Here is a 20,153-nt window from a genome sequence, read left to right as displayed (position 1 = left end):
GGCCGACGACAGGGGCTATGAAAGCGCCTCACTGACGATGGCCGAACCTGTAGCTGGCTCTGCTTGTAAAACGTAGTCTGATTTGGACCTCAGAGGCCTGTCCTTATCCTTGCGTCGTTTGTGAACTCGGGTAGTCGAAAGCGTGTCCGACGACATTTTATAATTAAATCGCCTGCCAAAGTAGTGAAAAGCAAAATTGTACCTGTGCTTAATCGTACGTTGGTTAAATCTAGCACCAAACTGACAACTAGCTACGTTGTGGTCAGGGCCTAAACAAGTAAGAATGGAAATCCTTATGAGGTATTTGCTTCCCACAAGAAATGCAATTATTAACTTTTTCTGACATCGGACTGGAGCAAGAAAAAAGTTTTCCCAACGGGGTACTTAGCTTTGAGAAGAAGAAGTCAGTCTTCGGACTGAAGCACGAAAAAATATCAGGAGTCAGCCGACCGGTACTTGCGAACTGCTTTCACCGCACGGCAAGAAAGACTGGAGAACATGGCGTCGGCTGGCAGCTTTGTACTCCTAGCGCTCTGACGTCAGGGAGCATATGACTGAACAGCTGACGCCTGACACAGAATTTGGGATTCTGGCTGACCAAGGACTGCCTGCCGGCAGGAAGAATCCCACAGTGATGACTGCAACAGTGAAACACGATGAACATCATAGGGATGGGGGGCACAGACAAAAGCAGCCACAGAAGTATAGGCAAATATAGAGTACAGAGGTTAACAACAGATGCAGGTAGATGGAATGGACAGGAAGGAAGAAGGGAGAGCCAGCCAAACAAAAGTTAAAGTAGAAGGTAAGGGGTAGGAAGCACCGAAAAGGAGAGACAGAGCCAGTGGCATGGAGGCAAGAAGCAACATCAGTATATGAAATGCAGGGGTGGGCACTCAGCAGGAGCAGGGAGAATCGATCAAAACAGGTGATCAGATGCAAACACCCATGCAAAGGGCGGGGTGCTGATGGTAGGGGACTTAATAATGGTATCAGGCTGAAAGGAAGGAAGAGTGAAGCTGAACATGGCTGCAGGTTTAATCTTCATCAGGAAGGTTTATCTAGATACAGTATTCCACATGGGAACTTATAACCTGGCGAAAGTGACTGCGGTAGTGGCCAAAAAGAGGTCCGAAGAAATGGCAGCATAGTGTAAGGGCTTGAGGGATACAGCAGCATTCTCCAAAGTGCTGTCAGCACCAAAGGCCAGTACTGTCAGGAAGCAGAGGGTCAGAGAGTTTAATTGCTGGGTCAACAAGTGGGGGAGGGAGCACAAGACAATAGGACAGGCTGGAAGGAGGAGGTGTATTTCAGTTTTAATTCAAACCTCATGAAAATGTACTGTTTGAAGGCAGGTTGAATATGTCAAATTCAGACTGAACAGGGGAGGGAAAACAAAGACTCATCAGGAAAAGGAAATAAAGGTCAGCCTAACGCTTGATTTTAGCACAATGGAAGGAGTTACGAAAAGTAAAAGCCCCACTGAGAGCCACAGTATATGAGTGTTTCCCACTAGCCTGGTCATTCTCTGCAGTGCCAGGTGGTGTGTCACCTACAGCTTGTTGTAAAGTGGACACCTCCATCCATTTGCAGGTGCTCCTCGACAGGGTGGCCCTCCACACTGACAAACCACATACGCACTGAGAAATGTAGGGCGCTATAGTGATAGAGATCACTCGGAGAAAGCATTAGGAAGCCCAAGTCAGTGACAGCATTGGCGATTCAAACACAAAATGCAAGGGCTCAGGAGCATCTGAGGAAGTGGAAGGGACAAGAGTATAGCAAGAAGTGTGTGTGTGTGTGTGTGTGGGGGGGGGGGGGTCAGAACAGTCCTTCAGTAAAGCCAATGTTAAGAAAGGAAGAAGACTAAACTGGAAATGGTAACAGTGGAAAATAAGACTGAATTGCTTACAATTTATTTATTTTACTTATGTATTTACCATTTGTTAACTGGGGTAGAGTGTTAGTCTAGCTGGGCTAATGTCAGGATGGGATGGGACCTACTGACCTGCTTATACAGAAAGTAAGTATCCAAGAAGGAAATAAAGAAAAATGACAGGCAAAGGAAATTATCATAATATACCAGTGGGAAAGGGTGAATTGGGAAATGGCAGAGGATGAGGCACAGCAAGGAGAAAGTACGATGAGTCAGGTAAAGGTATAAAAGGGAGCAGGAGACTAAGGATACACATTAATCTAAAGTGGGCAGTAAGTTAGTGTTAGAAGACAAGGATCAAGGAGGGTAAAAACAAACATGGGCGACCCCTTCCAAACAACATGCACACTTTTTTTTTTAAAAGAATTTCCATTTCTCCTAGTATATGATTAAAAAAAAATAACTAGTGGAGCACCACAAAAGTGGGTTTTTTTGCCCAGTACTTTAGTTTGTGTGTAAGAGGTTCTCCCGTTCGATTCTCAGCTAGTGTGCAGGGAGTGCCTTCTGTGTGGAGTCTGCATGTCCTCCCCACGGGTAGAGTGGCATTCTGAAAAGACATGCGTGAATGGGCGTGCCTTCGTTGAGCAACTCAGCACCGTGAAAATCGACTGCCAATCATTAGCAGACCAGAGTTCCGCTGTGGCGACCCCTAACCGGGAAAAGCCGAAAGACAACTTTTCAGTTTTTGTGTGTGTGTGTGTGTGTGTGTGTGTGTGCACGTGCACACCTGTGCATGTCTCTCCGTTTGCCTGTGCACACGTGTTTCAGTTATCTAAGGAAATACAGAAAAGGATCAACCTCTTTGCTAATAAAAACAACACAGAGATAGATGCAGCAATGGAGGATGGGGTAAGAGTCTAACAAAGAATTTCCAAACGTTGTACAAAATGTGAGAGCCGAGGTTTAGTTTTTAAGCTGTACAACAGTCGAGGTTTAGTGTTTAGGTGTGCGACAGCCAAGGTTTAGTGCTCAAGGTGTGCGACAGCCAAGGTTTAGTGCTTACAGTGTATGACAGCCAAGGTTTAGTGCTTACAATGTATGACAGCTGAGGTTTAATGATTATGGTGTGCGACATCTGAGGTTTAGTGCACAAAATGTGAAACAGCTGAGGTTTAGTGCATAAGATGTGCGACAGCTGAGGTTTAGTGCAAAGTGCTGGACTTGGGCCACAGCAACAAATATGGTGGGAAGCATCAGAAAGGAAGCCTAGAAATTATGACACAAGAGCAGGAACAAGATCAAGAGGTGTTAATCACACTTAAATCAGAGCATCGGGAGCACAGTAAAAGGAGAGCAGCAGCAAACAGAAGAGTTCTTCTGGATCTTTAGAAGAACCTGTGGCATCAGTGGAGTGGGTGGGAAAACATTCCCATCAATCTTCCAGACCTTTTTACAAGGAATCCTGGAAATAATTTCTTTACCTATCTGTTTAAAGGAGGCAAACAGATCTATTCCAGGTGTTCCACACAGTTGGATTAGTTCCTGGAAAGCCTCCAGGTGTAATTTCCAATTCTGAGGGTTCTGCTCAACTTGTCTGCTACAATATTTTGCCCTGACAGAATATATGGAGCCTAAGGAATCAAACTGAGCATAGTTGCCACTTCCCAAGTCATCACGGCAAGTTTGCAAAGAGAGTAAGATCTGAAACCCCCTTGTCTGTAGATATACCAGATCACTGTGGTGTTGTACAGGATAACCTGAAGAGGTCCTAGGGACCAGAGATGATTTAAGGCTTTCAAAGCACTGATTCCTGCTAACAATTCTTTTGACACTGATGCACTGTCGTCCATGCTGTTTGTTCCACAGACCTTGCACTTTCACCCCTTTTGATATTCCACTCCCCCCAGCAAAGTCTGAATCATCTGATATAAAAGACTGAAGAGGCAAAAGGGAGAAGAGGAGACCTGGGCAAAAGGGAGAACTGTCTCCACCTATGACAATACCTCCTCTCACAAACCCCAGCACTAGAATCTGAAAAGAAACAGAGTGTTGACGTAGAGACCAGATTGACCTGATGAATGATTTTTTTCTCATGTGAAGTCCGGCCAAAGGCAATCGTGGTAATCATAGAAGCCATGAAACCCAAAATCGTGAGAAATTCCTTGGCAGACACCAGAAGACTGGTTGGAAAAGCTCAGGAAGATATCTTTCTACAGTTCTACTTTATCTAGAGGAAGAAAGACTGAAGTGATAATGAAAACTGTGGTGTATCAAACAATCCCTAACCCTTGTCTTGTGTGAGTAAATCCAGTCTCTACCCAGAAGGCATAGCATAAAAACTGCTCTAAATGCTGTGACTGATAAAAAGTTGTTATGCTCTTACCATAATGTTCCATCTGTGTTGTTTATTCTTCATTCATTCTTTACTGATGGGTGGTCGGTTGTATCCTCGGAACAGAGTCGGCCTTGTAACAAGCTCATGCCAGCCAAAAAACTCTCGAGCTAAGCTTTACCCACAATGCCCTTACCCCATTACCTCAGATCGAGTTTGCCCATTATAAGTAAAGCAGAGGCTTTCTCGGAGCAAAAACCCTAACGTAGGAGAAGGACCCAATTCGATCCCCCAGGACCCTCTGGAGGGGGAAGGAAGGTGGGAAGTAATGAATGAATGAAGATGAACAACACAGATGGAATGTTATGGTAAGAACATTAACTTCTTTATCTGATGTTGTTAATCTTCATTCATTCCTTACTGATGGGACAGAGTCCCTAGCTACCTGTAGTCCTGGGAGGCCCTTATGGGAGAATGGTCTCGAGTATCATTGAACCAAAGGATGCTCCTCCCCTGGAAGCCAAGTCCAATTTGTAAAGAGAGTGATAAAAGGTATGAGGGGTAGCCCAAGTTGCAGCTGCACAAATAATCATTTAATGAAGCCTTTGCTGAAAAGCAACAGATGTTGCTACTGACCTGGTAGAATGTGGTTTGGAATTTTATTTTGTTGATAAAAATCAAGGATATGTAGTTTCGCAACCACTTGGACAAGGTTATTTTTGAGACAGGATTTCCCAATTTCGGGCCTGAATAGGACACACAAAGCTAGTCTGATTTATGCGCAACTGTCTTTGTACATCTAGTAAGTGAAGGCAGTATTCTCCTTTGTGTACATCTAGTAAGTGAAGGCAGTATTCTCCTTTGTGTACATCTAGTAAGGGAAGGCAGTATTCTCCTTTGTGTACATCTAGTAAGGGAAGACAGTATTCTCCTTTATGTACATCTAGTAAGTGAAGGCAGTATTCTCCTTTGTGTACATGTAGTAAGTGAAGGGAGTATTCTCCTTTGTGGACATGAAGGCAGTATTCTCCTTTGTGTACATGTAGTAAGTGAAGGCAGCATTCTCCTTTGTGTACATGTAGTAAGCGAAGGCAGCATTCTCCTTTGTGGACGTGTAGTAAGCGAAGGCAGTATTCTCCTTTGTGGACGTGTAGTAAGCGAAGGCAGTATTCTCCTTTGTGGACGTGTAGTAAGCGAAGGCAGTATTCTCCTTTGTGAACGTGTAGTAAGTGAAGGCAGTATTCTCCTTTGTGGACGTGTAGTAAGTGAAGGCAGTATTCTCCTTTGTGGACGTGTAGTAAGTGAAGGCAGTATTCTCCTTTGTGGACGTGTAGTAAGTGAAGGCAGTATTCTCCTTTGTGGTCGTGTAGTAAGTGGAGGCAGTATTCTCCTTTGTGGACGTGTAGTAAGTGAAGGCAGTATTCTCCTTTGTGGGCGTGTAGTAAGTGAAGGCAGTATTCTCCTTTGTGGACGTGTAGTAAGTGAAGGCAGTATTCTCCTTTGTGGACGTGTAGTAAGTGAAGGCAGTATTCTCCTTTGTGGACGTGTAGTAAGTGAAGGCAGTATTCTCCTTTGTGGACGTGTAGTAAGTGAAGGCAGTATTCTCCTTTGTGGACGTGTAGTAAGTGAAGGCAGTATTCTCCTTTGTGGACGTGTAGTAAGTGAAGGCAGTATTCTCCTTTGTGTACATGTAGTAAGTGAAGGCAGTATTCTCCTTTATTTGAGAAGTTGGGAAAAAAGACTGAAAGGTCAATCATCTGGTTGACTGTCAATTCTGAAATAACTTTGGGCAGAAAGGAAGTGTTAGTCCGGAGTGAGACTCTGTCTTTATAAAATACCATGTAAGGGCATTTAATACACAAGCCTGAAGCTCTGAAATGCATCTAGCTGATGTAACAGCTATCAAGAATAGTGAGTTCCATGACAGAAACTTTAGATCACAAGGGGAAGCAGGTTCAAAGGGAGATCGTGTCAGGGAGTGCAGTACTAGAGTTAAGTTGCAAGGTTCGATGGGTTTCCTGAAGGGTGGTCTGATTTGTAAGACACCTTTTAAGACAATTTTGCAGAGGCGATGGGAGATAGCGATGATTCCTGAAATCCATCATGAAAGTTTGAGATAAGTGCACTCGAATGGTTGAGGCTGCTGCTCCTGAATGAAGACGCCTTGTTAAATCTAAAACCACACTAACAGGAGCTGAGCAAGGGTCTAATGGTCTTTGTCAGGACCAAATAAGAACCTCTTCTACTTACTGATATAGATTGTCCTGATGGATGGTTTATGTGAAGCTGGGGACACTGGGGAGGCAAGATTATTCTGCCTGGCAATTACTGGAAATAGAGAAACCAAGCTGTCAGCTTGAGATTGAAAGTGTTCGGATGAGTCAACTCTTGTGGGTGCGAGATCAGTTCTGGAGTTGGATCCAGAATCCATGGGTGATCTACTAGAGGAGGCCAAAGGAAGGGAAACCAAATTTGTCATGGCCAGTAAGGAGCAATGAAGATTACTTTGCTTCTCAGACAAAGGCCTTTCTTTAGAATCAGGGGTATGAGGGAAGGGAAAGCATACAAGTCCCATGGGCCAATTGTGAATCAGTGTCCCTCGGGGAGTCCCCCTATGGGGGAATTAGGGTGAAGTAGCTGCTACATTTGTGGTTTGCTGGAGAGGCGTATAGGTCACAGCAAGGCTGGCCCCAGCGACTGAATATCTTCGCCGCAAAAATAGGACTGAGTAACCCCTCGTGAGGCAGTAGTATGCATCTGCTCAACTTGTATGCAATCACGCTGGAACTCCCTGGAATATACTTTGCAATTAGAAAGCGGTTGGAAGCTATCGCCCATTGCCAAATTCTCATGGCTTCTTGACACAATGGGTAGGACTTGGTTCACCCTTGTTTGCTGATGCACCAGACTGCTGACATGTTGTCTGACAGAAAAGCAATTGTCCCTGACGGGAGGACAGATTGAAATGCTTGCAACGCCAGAATCACCGCCCTCAGTTCTAGGACACTGATATGCAGAAGGGCTTCTATGTCTGACCAAGTACCTTGGAGCATCTTCCCCTGATAAAGTCCCCCCCACCCTATCAGGGAAGTGTCCGTAGTCACTGTGGCTCTGGGCTGCTGTGGGTAAAAAGGGCGACTCCATTGTTGTCCATCTGGCTTCATCCACCACATTAAGTTATTTGTATTTGAAAAGATAAGGGATACTCTAAAGGGTACCATTGTGTTAGTAGGAGCCATTGGAGAATTCTCATGTGTAATCTCGCCAAGGGCACTAGGGTAACTGATGCTGCCATAGAACCCAGCAGTTGACGGACTGTTCGAGCTGGGACTAGATTTCGACAGAGTATCACCTGGATTTGGGATCTTATCCTGTGTAGTCTGTGATCCGGGAGAGAGACTAGGCAAGCATTTGTGTTGAACATCGCTCTGATAAATTCTAAGGACTGAGAAGGAATCAGGTTGGACTTTCCCCAGTTTATTGAGATTCCCATAGATTCTGATAGTCCGAGAGTGTAGTCTAATGCTATCTCCAGTAGACAACTGGTGGGGGCGGTGAGGAGCCAATCGTCTAAATATGGAAACACCCAGAATCCTTATAGTCTCAAGTGATCTGTTACCACTGCCATGCACTTGGTGAACACTCTGGGGGCTGTAGACAGTCCAAAGGGCGGCACGAGGAAATGAAAATGATTGGCCCCTAGCCGGAAGTGAAAAAAATATTCTGGAGCACTTGTCCATTTTTATGTGGTAATATGCATCCTGAAGATCTATTGAGCACATCCAATCATCTTTTTCCAAAAATGGGAAGATAGACTGAACCATGACCATTCAAATTTTTTCTCGTTTGACAAACTTGTTTAAGATGCTGAGATCCAGAATTGCTCTCCAGTCCCCTGTCTTTTTTTGGCACTAAAAAGAATCTGGAGTAGAATCCGGATCCTATCTGGTCTGGTGGGACTGTCTGGATTTTTCGAAGCAGCTTTTGAATTTCTAGTGCTGCTGTTTCCCTCTGACTGGGTGGGACATCGGGGATTCGACTTGGTGACTTTGGGGAAAAGAATGAATGGGACATGGTATCCTCTGGTTATGATCAATTGCACCCATAAATCCATTTTTATTGTTAGCCAGGCAGAAAGGTGCAAGAAAAAATGTCCCCTGACTGCTTCCAGAGGAAAGCAATCGGGCCGCTCCTCAGCAGCGCTGATAGGGTTGCCCAGATAAGGAGTCTCTGGAGCCCCTCTGCCTTCCAGAAGAGTTACTCCCTCTGCCCCGGGGAGTATACTCACCACGTGTGTTAATGGAAAGGACCCTGTGATTTCTTGTGCCACATCTTTCTGCTCCTCAGGTTTCTACAGTATGGATGCTTACCGGTGGAAAAATGTACATCCATGGCAGACAGGTTTTTTTCTGTCCTTCTCACACCTGGCCAATGTGTCTTTCACTTTTGGGGTGAAAAGTGAAGATGTTTCCACTGGAGTGTTAGGGAAGGAAGACTTAAAGGTGTCTGCAAAGTAAAGGTGCAGCCAGGCATGATGTCTCATGACAATGCCTGAACCCGCCGCTCTGGCAGCTCCTTCAGTGGCGTGAGAAATCAAGACGCATGGAGGAGTTGGAAATGGATCGCAGGGTAGCTAGCTGTGAGGCAACCTTGTGACAGACCTCGTCAGAAATAGCTCCTACTTAGGTCTTGGAGAGTTCGGCGACTAAGTCTCTCTGAAGCCTGGTGAAATGAGCCAGATAATTCAAAGACCTAACAGCAATGGCCGATGACGCAAAAACTCCCTTCTCTAGCCTGTCCACCGCCTGAGACTCCCTGTTTGGGGGGTGGACAGACTGGCTCTTCTCGGCCAGTTCTTTTTTGTGGCAGTCGCCACCACCATTGCATCTACTGGAAGGCTGTATCGACAATGGCACTAGAGATTATCGTAAGGTATTTGAATGAAAGATATAGAAAGGGATACTTAAGAGTGGGCAAAATACTAGCGATAGATTAAGTAAAGTGGTTTAGAGTGAAAATTAAAGTTAAAAAATACAAGAATACACTTTTATAATCAAAAAGACTAAGTACTTAGTTAAGAGCTGGCTTGGCACAGCTTTATGGTTATGCGGCAAACAAGATCTGAGGTAATACGGAGAAGGGCATTGTGGGCAAAAGCTTAGCTAGGGAGTTTTTTGGCTGGCACAACCTTGTTACAAGGATGGAAGCGACCACCCATCAAGTAAGGAATGAATGAAGATTAACAACCCCAGATCTTACTTTAAATTGTATTAAGAAGAAAATAACTCCTAATCTTTTTCATGTTAACTGTTTATTTATACTGTCAGACAGTTTAATCCAAAGCAACTGAACAGAACCTGGACTACAACAGGATACTGAAAGCCTTTACCTCACTGCATATTCAAGCAGCTACAAATATACCTGCATGCTTAGCTGAACATGAATTTCTGTCTGTTAGGAGGCTAGTGAGTTGCAAGTCTGACTGGAGAATGAACTTCAGTACAGCTCTTTTTTATAGTAGTTTGTTGGAAAAATACAAATAATTTCTTGCTCATTTAATTAGCAAAAACATTAATCTTTGGCACTTCCAGGCATGCAGGAAGAATGGAAAATTACGATACATTAATTATTAAGCTCCTACAATCTGGAAATATTATAATTTATGCTAAATTCCCACACTCTAATGTTATCTAAACATAATAGATCCAGTTATACATTAGCTTAGACTCTTACATTTCAAAAATCTTGTAGAAATACAAATCAATTATAGCCAAAACTTTTATGCTGGAACAATTTAATTATTCAAGTACATTACATTTTTCAGACCTACACAAAGCAAGTATAAGAAAAATGAAACTTATTACAAACTGGAATAGGAGATACCTAGCAATAACAGAGCCAGACTCTCTGCAAATACCCCTGGTGCAGCAGACAGACTAAAGGGTAAGTCAGACAACAGATATTGTAAGCCAGATACACAGAAGAACAATCTTAAGAAACACCTGAAATCTTTGCCAACAGGAACATGATGGTAAGCATCAAACTCTACCACGAAACTGAATAAAGGAACGAGGGGCAACAAGAATTTGAAAGGACATTTTGGATATTGTGACCTTGAGAAAAAGATTAAGTGACCTTGAGAAAAAGTAAGACGAGAAGTTTAACACTGGTCTCAAAGTTCTCTCATTTTTTGCACCAGAAAAAAACTTGAATAAAAACCTTGGCCCATCTCATCAGAGAACACTTATTTCTAGGACCACCGGAGATAATATTTGTTCCAAACCTGGGATGTTTGGTTTACAAGATGAGGGAGAATCCCCTGAAAAGGAGGAAGAGACTCCCATTGCCATTTGTATTCCTGTTGGATGATTTTCAGAACCCATTTGTCTGAAATAATCTGACGCCACTGGGAAAGATGAAGGCCTACGCTGAAGAACTGACAGTGAGGGGGGGGGGGGATTTAAGAAGCAAGTAATCATTCTGACTTTACGGACTTATTTCTAGGGGACTTTCTCTTCCTTTATAAGACCTTGTCATTGTTTTTAAAATCTTGTTTGTTAACACTTTGTTGCTTAAATTGCTTTTTGAAAAAGGGTGCCAATTTAGAGAGAAAATTTTTATTAACTTAGAAAAAAAAGTTGGAAGATTTGGGTCACCCCTTGAATCAATTTCACCTTTCATCAAATTTTTAAGACCCACAACAGCAGAGACGAACAAAACATCCCTGTCAGGGGGATAATTTAAATCTCAATTTTAACATCTTCTGGCAAGTTTTGAGAATGTAAACAAGCAAATTTGGCAATAACTGATGCCATAGCAGCTATGGACACAATATCAATAGAATCACAAGAACAATTTAAAGGAAGTGTTTGATTACATGAATTCTTCACCTCAAAAGAAGGGAGGTGAATAACTTTGCATATTCTCAAAAGAAGCCAATAAAAATTTTAACATGCGAGTCTGACAATTCAAATTTCTGAGAGAAACAGAATAATGCACTTTTTTTTTTCAAATCTATCAAAAGTTTTCCATATCTTGTCAGAGGGGAATGGGGTTAGCATTAACAATTTGTTCGGCAGCAGACGTTTTGGCTAAGGAAATTGCACGGTCTGCCTTAGGATTAGAAAACAGATATTTATGAGTCTGAGGCAATTTGTATAACCTGTCAGACGTTTCAGGAGCAGAGGCTGACTGTCAGGTGAGCTACAAGCTGTTTAGAAAACATCCTCTAAAGTTGAGAGAGCAGGAGGGACAACTACAGGAGTCAAATACCCCATTGCAGCAAATAAAATAATTTTATTGTGAAGTATGAATTGTAAATGTTCCCACTGAAATACCACTTTCATTTTAACTAAAGGTTTCAGAAAAAAAATTTATTCTGGAGGGAAATCTAAAGAACCACTTCCTCAGAACGTTCTACTGCAGGAGAAATTGCAGGAGAAATCACTGAAGAAAAACACTGTCCCTCCATCTGCCTGTTCTTCTGAGATTCCATGTCAAAATGAAAGGGAACTCTTTCTATATGAAGTAAAACAAGAAACAGAATATGAAAAATAAAAGCAGAAATTAATTCCTTAGCAAATCCCAGTACGTCTTCCCTATCCATAGTAATACAAACAGAATAGGTGACATTTTATTTATTTATTTTTTTTTTTTGTTTCTTTTCCCAGTAGACTCCCTGAAAAAAAAACTGAATCATTGCAGTGATACCATCCTGGGAAATGAGAATCCTAGACCAGCTATGTAGTACATCTTAACCTGCTCTTTGCCTTGAGGCCAAAGAGTGGTTCTCCCTCACCCAGTCAGGACAACCCTACAGCACTGGAGGATGTGTCTTGTCCCTGGTATTTACTGGCTTCCTGAGGAGGTACACAACAGGGACTGAGAGACATCAAAGAGCAGTCTGAGGAACCAAGTCCAGCCATAAGAGAGACATCCAATGGCAGCTAAGGCAGTGAAGAAGTCAGCATGATACCCAAGGACGCCCTGTTTTCTTCTTTTTATAACAGGGGAATGAAGAGCTAAGGAGACTGCCAACTCTCACATTCCACTGCCTGTCTCTTGCTTCTTTTTTGGATGGACCATGGAGCAGTTGTGATACCTCAAAAGGAAAAATTGTAAGCACAGTACCCTGCCCCTAACACACTAATTCTACAAAATATGAAGCATTCACATAATAAAACTCCCCTGCATGGGGAGTCCATAAAAGTACATTTTGTAGCATAACATAATATATTCACAGAAAAAAATGCAAATTTTACTTAGAAAAATAAAAATTGTGGAAGGTTTACCCCAGCAGGGTACTTATCTGCCCAGCCTTGAAGGAACGCTAGCCAGTCATCAGAATTTCACACTGATCACAGGAGGAGTGCACTCTGAAAGTAAAAATAAATAAATAAATAACTCTGACGTCTCTGCCACCCACACTGCTTTTTTGTGTGGTTCTGCTCAATCCATGGCAGGTAGGGCATGTTAAAAGTGCCCTGAAGGTTTGAAAGCTGGCCTGTTGTCATATCTTGGGCAGGATATAACCGAAATAGTTTGGGCTACTGCCACAGTAACTTTACGTTAAACATCTACAGTTTCTGTAGCAAGAAACTGCAGCAAGTATATTTACAGGAGAGGTTAAGGTTCCCACAAAGTATCCACAAAGTCAAAATAAGGGAAACACTATCAGGGTCTTGGAATGAAAAAGGGAAACAGTTTGCAGTTCAAGAGAAAGGACACATTTTCAGAATTACCTGACAGAACCTGTAATCTAGCACAGCACAGAAACTATGTTTGACAAGAAAGTAAGCATAAAACCAAGCTAGATACCCAGAGTAGTTATGAAAGCCATACAGAAAAATGGTTCAACATGGGGTCACAGCAGAATCTCAAAACTGTCTGTAAGCCTGATGGATCTAAACGGTTTTGCAATGAATTCAGAAAGTTAAATAGCATATCAAAATTGAATTTATATTCCATGCCCAAAATCAATGAACTAACAAAAAACTGGACAAGGCTAGATTTCTGTCCACTTTGAACCTAACCAAAGTTTAATTTGCAAATTCCAGCATCCCCAGATGCAAAAGAAAAAAAAATAGCCTTCCATATTTAATAGACTCTTCCATTACAGAGTCCTATCTTTTTGCTTCCACAATGCACCTGCAGCATTCCAGAACTGATGGACAAAATTCTTAAACTCTATATCATATATGCCACAACATACCTGGATGACAGTAATATTTTCTGAAGACTGGGAAACCCATCTATCAAAAACTAAAGCAATTTTAAATTTCTTGCTTCACTATGGACTGGCTGCTAATACAGTTAAGTGCAAATTAGACATGGCAGACTCCCACAGTTTGGGCTATGTAATAGGTCAAGGGATACAGAAACCACAGTTTGAAAAAGTTGAAACCACACAAAACTGGCCTATGCCAAGTACAAAGAAAGAGGTTAATGATTTCTTAGGGCTGGCTAGTGATGATCACAAACAGTCCCTGAAACCTGGTATCACTGTTTACCCCCTGACTAACCTGACCTAGTGCAAGTCTCTCTTGAGGGTTAAGTGGACAGTTCAACCAGAAAACACCAACAGGCAACTTACAAGTAAGCTGTGCTCACAATCAGTACTAATAGCTCCAGACTTTTATAAGTAATTCCTAGTGCACACACAGATACCACTGAGGCAGACATTGGTAAAGTCTTATCTTAGGTTGTACATGGGAAGAACATCCCATCGGTCATGTTAGCAGAATGCTCAGCAATACAGAGAAATAAGAAGTTATATACTCACCATAACGTTCCATCTGAGTAGGTAAACTTCATTTGGCAGCAACCTATGGGTCTTCGGATCCATATTGGATCCGAGCCGGCAGTTTCCAACAGCTGAGATCCGAGCTCCAAGCTCCTCCCCTACCCATAATCCCCTGCCATCCCTACCTGACCTCAGATCGAGTTTGCCTAATGCAAGACCTGCACCAAATACTCAGCTATGGTCTGACCTCGATACAATCAGATGACAACAGAGTAATCTAAACATCCGATGGTCAGGGGGAAGGAGGGGGGACGGTTGCTGCCAAATGAAGTTTACCTACTCAGATGGAACGTTATGGTGAGTACATAACTTCTTAATCTGAAGTAGTTAACTTCATTTGTGCATCAACCTATGGGACAGAGTCCTCAGCTACCTAAATCTTGGGAGGTCCTCATGGACGGATGTTCCGGAACACTGCAGAGCCAAAGGATGCTCTCCCTCTGGAGACCAGGTCCAACTTATAATGATTTATAAAGGTATGAGATGAAGCCCAAGTGGCTGCCGAACAAATTTCATCCAATGAGACTCTAGAACGAAAGGCAGCAGAGGTGGAAATTGACCTAGTAGAATGGGTGTGGACTCCTTGGGGTGCGGGCCGGCCAGAACTTTCATATGCTAGTAGAATACATTGTGAAATCCATCTGGACAGTGTGACTTTATTTTCCAAAATTAGTTTTAGCAAAGGAAATAAACAGCTGGTCTGATTGCCTATGACCAGCTGTTCTGTGTAAGTAGAAACGTAGTTGTCTATGAACATCCAACGAGTGCAATTTATATTTGCCTTTGTTTTGGTAATTGGGAAAGAAGACAGGTAAGTTAATAGTTTGATTGATATTTGATTCGGAAGCAATCTTAGGAAGAAAGGAGGGATTGGTCCTGAGGGATACTCTGTCTTTGTGAAAAGTCAAATACGGTGGCTTGGCGGAAAGGGCTTGAAATTCAGAAACCCTTCTGGCCGAAGTGATAGCGACGAGAAAGGCTGTTTTCCAGGATAATAGTTTAAGATCCACTGAAGCTGCAGGCTCAAAGGGAGGAGCTGTCAAAGCCTGGTGCACGAGCGCTAAATCCCAAGGAGGGACTACGTCCCTCACCGGGGGTCTTAGTAGGAAGGTACCCTTCAAAAAGGCCTTACACAATCTGGTTGAGATCAAAGGGCCTAGGTCACTCCCCACGTGATAATGTGAAATTGCTGCCAGCTGAACTCTGACCTTGGAAGAGCTGGCTCCTTGGTCAAAAAGTCCTGACAAAAAGTCTAACACCGCGGGCAACGGAGCCGTAAAGGGGTCTAAGTTTTGTTGCTTCACCCAAACAGAAAAACGTTTCCATTTGCTATCATAAAGTCTTCTAGTAGACAACTTGTGGGCCGCCACTAAGATAGCTTTGACCAGAGAAGAGATACCGGGAGTCCTAGCTAGGAGTGGAACTGGAGCAACCAAGCCGTGAGCTTCAGATTGTCCAGATTCGGGATCGGAAGGTCTAATGGGTGTGAGATCAGATCCAGGATGGGATCCAGAATCCAGGGAGGATTCACTAGATGAGACCATAGATAAGGGAACCAAGCCTGACGAGGCCAGAATGGGGCAATGAGGATTATTCTGCTCCCCAGCCGACTGGCTTTCTGTAAGAACTTCAGCATTAGAGAAAGAGGAGGATAAGCATAAAGGAGACCAGGCGGCCAAGCATGTGCCAGAGCGTCTCGGGGTGATTCCCCGGGTGGAGGAATTAGAGCGAAGTAGTCGTTGCACTTCGTGTTTGAGGGAGAAGCAAAAAGATCACAACAAGGTCGACCCCATTTGGGGAATATTTGTTTCGCTACTTCGGGATTCAGAGACCACTTGTACGGCAAGAGAATCGTGCGACTCAGTCTGTCCGCTAGGATGTTGGACCGTCCCGGAATGTGCATCGTTATGAGAAAGCAGTTGGTGGAGATCGCCCATTCCCACACTCTCATGGCCTCTCGGCAAAGTGGATAGGACCTGGTTCCCCCTTGTTTGTTGACATACCAGACTACCGACATGTTGTCCGTCTGGACCGCAATAATCCCCGTGGGAAGAAAGCTCTGGAGTGCTTGCAATGCCAACAGCACCGCCCTCATCTCTAGAACATTGATATGCAGCGAGGTCTGCGTGTGGTCCCACATGCCTTGGACTGTCCTGCCTAGACAATGCCCCCCCCACCCAAAGCGAGAGACGTCCGTGGTCACCGTGGTTAGGGGATGGGACATAGCAAAGGGCAGACCTTTGAGGAGGTCCAGGGATTGGAGCCACCACAGGAGGGCCTTCCTGCAAACCCTGTTGAGGCGAATGGGATGGTTTAGAGGGTAATGCAGGAAGGAGCAGGAAGGACCATTGGACTTGGAGGGTCCACTGCAGGACCCTCAAGTTCAAACGCACCATGGGCAGCAGGTTGATGGCAGCTGCCATCGACCCTAGGGCCCTCAGGACCAAAGCTGCTGAAGGAGATGGGGATTGAAGAATGGCCCGCACATGGAGTCTCAGGGTACGAAACCGGTCCGAAGTCAAGAAGGCTAGGAGCCAGCATGTATCCAATCTGGCCCCGATGAAGTCTATGATTTGGGTCAGCAAGAGGGAAGATTTCTCTACATTGACTGTGATCCCCAGCTGGGGAGCTAGATGGAGGAAAGAGTTCCTGGCCGCGCAGAGTAGATGTCTTGTGGGGGCGGTCAGGAGCCAGTCGTCCAGTAAGGGGAAGACCTGAATTCCCTGGAGTCTCAGATGGGCCGCTATCACTGACAAAACCATGGTAAACACCCTGGGAGCTGTGGTGAGACCAAAGGGGAGGACCCTGAATTGGTAATGACTGGCTCCTAGCCGGAAGCGAAGGAACCTCCTGGAGCGTGTGTCCATCAAGATGTGGTAGTACGCATCCTTGAGGTCTATAGAGCACATCCAGTCGTTCTCCTGCAAGAGGTGGAGAATGGATTGAAGTGTGACCATCCGGAACTTTTCTTTGGTTACTGACAAGTTCAAGAGGGATAGATCGAGGATTGGCCTCAAGTCCCTCGTCTTTCTTGGCACAAAGAAGAACCTGGAGTAAAAGCCCGATCCGAACTGGTCTGGGGGGACGTGCTGAATGGCTCTTTTTTCTAGCAGCTGCTGGATTTCCGCAGCCGCGGCCTCCCTCTGATCAGGGGGGACATCGGGGAGGGATCTGGGATTGCGAGGGGGATGAAGAAATGGGATTTGGTAACCTCTGGATATGATATGAAGCACCCAGTAATCTGTCATGATGGACTCCCAAGCTACCAGGTGCCTCGAAAAACACCCCCCCCGACTGCCTCCAGAGTGGAGCAGTCAGGTAACCCCTCAGGGTTGCTGCGTGGACCAATCAGAGACCGATTCCCTGGACCCAAAACTCCTCTGACCCCCACTGCCCCTAGGGCGGCGTCCACCCTGTCCTCCTTTGCCTCAGAAGGACTGGGTGTCTGGAGCGTCACGGGACTGTTGCGACTTCCGGAACCACATCTTCTTCTGCCCCTTTTGGTTCTTGGAGAAAGACCTCTGGGGAGCAGAGAAGCAGACTCTGACGGCAGACGTCTTCCCGTCCTTCTAGCTCTGGACTAATGCTTCGCGTACGGTTTTGCCAAAGAGGGCAGAACCATTGAATGGGGCATTAGCGAACGACGCCTTAAAGGGTTCCGTGAAATCACAGTGGCGGAGCCACACCTGTCGCCTCATGACAACGCCCGCTCCACTAGCTCTAGCGGCTCCTTCCGTAGCATGAGATAGTAGCCGCATAGAGGTATTAGAAATAGACCTAAGAGTGGCCATTCGGGTAGAGTACACCTGCTTGTCCTCCGCCGACATGGACTCCGGGGGGCGACCCAGCGTACTCTTTAATAAGGTCTCGCTGGAGCCGTATGACATGTGCCATGTAGTTCAGTGACCTTACCGAGAAGGTAGCTGAACTGAAGACTCGCTTCCCAAGGCGGTCCTTCGCCGATACTCCTTGCTAGGAGGATGGACAGAGGGACTTTCTTGGGCCAGTTCCCTCTTGGTGGCTGCCACCACCAACATGGCATCTACCGGGGATCCCTTACTCCAGTGCACTCTGTCGGAGGGGGGACTAAGTATCTTATCAGGTCTCTTCGGGATGGGCTCACAGTGTCCGGCTCCTTCCACGCCCTGGTAGTGATCAGGTCTACCAGGGGGTCGGCTGGAGGGGACACCCAAAAGGTAGACGGGCCTGCTTCAAACGCCTCCAGGAACACAGACTCGTCCGAGGTAGGCTTTGGGGCAGACCACCCTCCCCTTATTCTGAGCATCGCCATGATGTCTCCAAAGGAGACGTCTTCGGGGGGTGATCTTGGGGAGCCTTCCCCTACCTCCAAATCTGTGTCCTCGGTCAAGGACTCAGGGGAGTCCAAGTGCCTCCTTTTGCACTTGCGTTTGAGAGGGACCTCCTCGGGGGGGGGGGGGGGGGCTGCCCGAGGAGGCCTCACCAGGCTCATCATGTCCCAACAAGGGAACTACCTGGGATGTTAGAGCAGGCTGTCCCTGGGGCCGGGTGATAGAAGTCAGAGCCAACTGAGAGGGAGTGCGGGGTGGAGCCGTAGCTGTGGCCGGGGGCCTGGAATCCCTCGATAGAGCCCTCTCCACCACGTCGAAAGCCGAAGGACAGCTGCTCTCTCAGGGATCAGAGAGCAAACCCTCCCTCGGATCCGACAAGCGGATCGGGGTCGGCACCGACGCTATCGGATCAGACAGGCCAGTATGCTCAGACCTGGACGGAGCCGAAGGCACACTGACACCCTCGGATCCGAAGCTCGGATCCGCCGAAAAGGGACCAGACAGACTTGAGGGCGCTGTTGGCACCTAAGTACCCGATACTATCGGCGCCGACACAACCCCGGCTCCAACGCCAGTCGGCTACGTGGACTCCAAACCCGGGAAGCGGTTTGGAGAAGGAGCTATCGGGGCAAAAAAGGGGGTCGAGCTCTTCCCCGTGGGGGGGTAGGGGGTGGGAGGCAGGAGCACTCCCATCTGCAGTTGGGCCTGGAGGAATCTTTCTCATCATCCGGTCCAAATCTGCGTCCGTTAAGCTTTTGGTGGCCTGGACGAGGCCACCGAGGTGGGACGGGAGTGCCGCCTCAATGACATCGAGGGAATCCGGGCCTCCTCCTCCTCCGGTCCCGGTGAGAAGCAAGGTAACTGGAGCCGGGAAGGAGAAGGCTCGGAGGTCTTGGAGGGAGAAGCCCACTTAGCTGGCGGAGCCGATGTAGAGGCCTCGGCCCGCCGCTTGTGGTGCTTCTCCCTGCGCTTCTCTTTTCTGGCTTTCCTATCCTCCTGGCCCGACTTGGGAGGTTGAGTCCCGGCCAGGGGAAGGGAAGCAGTCGTGGGTACTGCCACAGCTGCGGCAGGCACCACAGGGGAACCAGGGGTCGGAGCAGAGTCCAGGGGCAGAAATCCCGCCAGAATCAACTTCGACCTCCGGTCAAGTGCCCTGAGGTTGAACGCCGCACAAATAGTGCAACCAGAGGAGAGGTGTTCAACCCCAAGGCACAAAACGCACCGAGTGTGGCCATCTGCTGGGGATAGCTTATGGCCACACTTGGTACATTTAGAAAAGAAAGTCTTTAGGGCCTCAGACATTATACTAAGAAAGACAAACAAACTATGCCCCAAGCATACACAGACACACGCCCTAACGCTCTCATGAGGGGGGGGGGGGGTTAAAATTAAAATTCAAAATTTGTAGCGAAGAAAAATACAAGGGAAAGCTAAACACACACAGAACACTTTTTGACAGGAAAGTAAAGAAAAAAGACAAAATTTCCTCACAAAGTTTTGATTAGAAAATCCCAACGCCTAGAACTCCAAGATCAAGCTGCTGGCTTCAACCGCGGCAAACTAGATCTGGGGTCAGGTAGGGATGGGAGGGGATTATGGGTAGGGGGAGGAGCTTGGAGCTCGGATCTCAGCTGTTGGAAACTGCTGGCTCGGATGGATCCGAAGACCCATAGGTTGATGCACAAGTGAAGTTAACTACTTCAGATCATTGGTTAGCTACAGAAAAAATGTAAGGCCATTTTAATCTTTAAGCATTACCTATTAAGAAGGGAAATAATACTTATTACAAACTATGTCCCTAATCAGTAGTTTTGCAAACTAAAGACAAATATC

At 45.8% G+C, this 20,153-nt stretch overlaps 1 protein-coding gene across 3 annotated transcripts in view; it reads right to left on the bottom strand.

Annotated features, from left to right (window-relative positions):
- Positions 1 to 20,153, bottom strand: part of TDP1 (tyrosyl-DNA phosphodiesterase 1) — a 2,057,997-nt gene that overhangs the window by 1,998,463 nt on the left and 39,381 nt on the right. The gene's annotated exons all lie outside the window — the stretch shown is intronic.

Source organism: Protopterus annectens, chromosome 6.part0 (genome assembly GCF_019279795.1).
Source record: "Protopterus annectens isolate FY-2018-M chromosome 6.part0, PAN1.0, whole genome shotgun sequence".
In the NCBI taxonomy this organism is placed as follows: domain Eukaryota; kingdom Metazoa; phylum Chordata; order Ceratodontiformes; family Protopteridae; genus Protopterus; species Protopterus annectens.
Note: the sequence above shows the minus strand (reverse complement) of the source record. Positions and strands in the feature narration are given on the sequence as shown.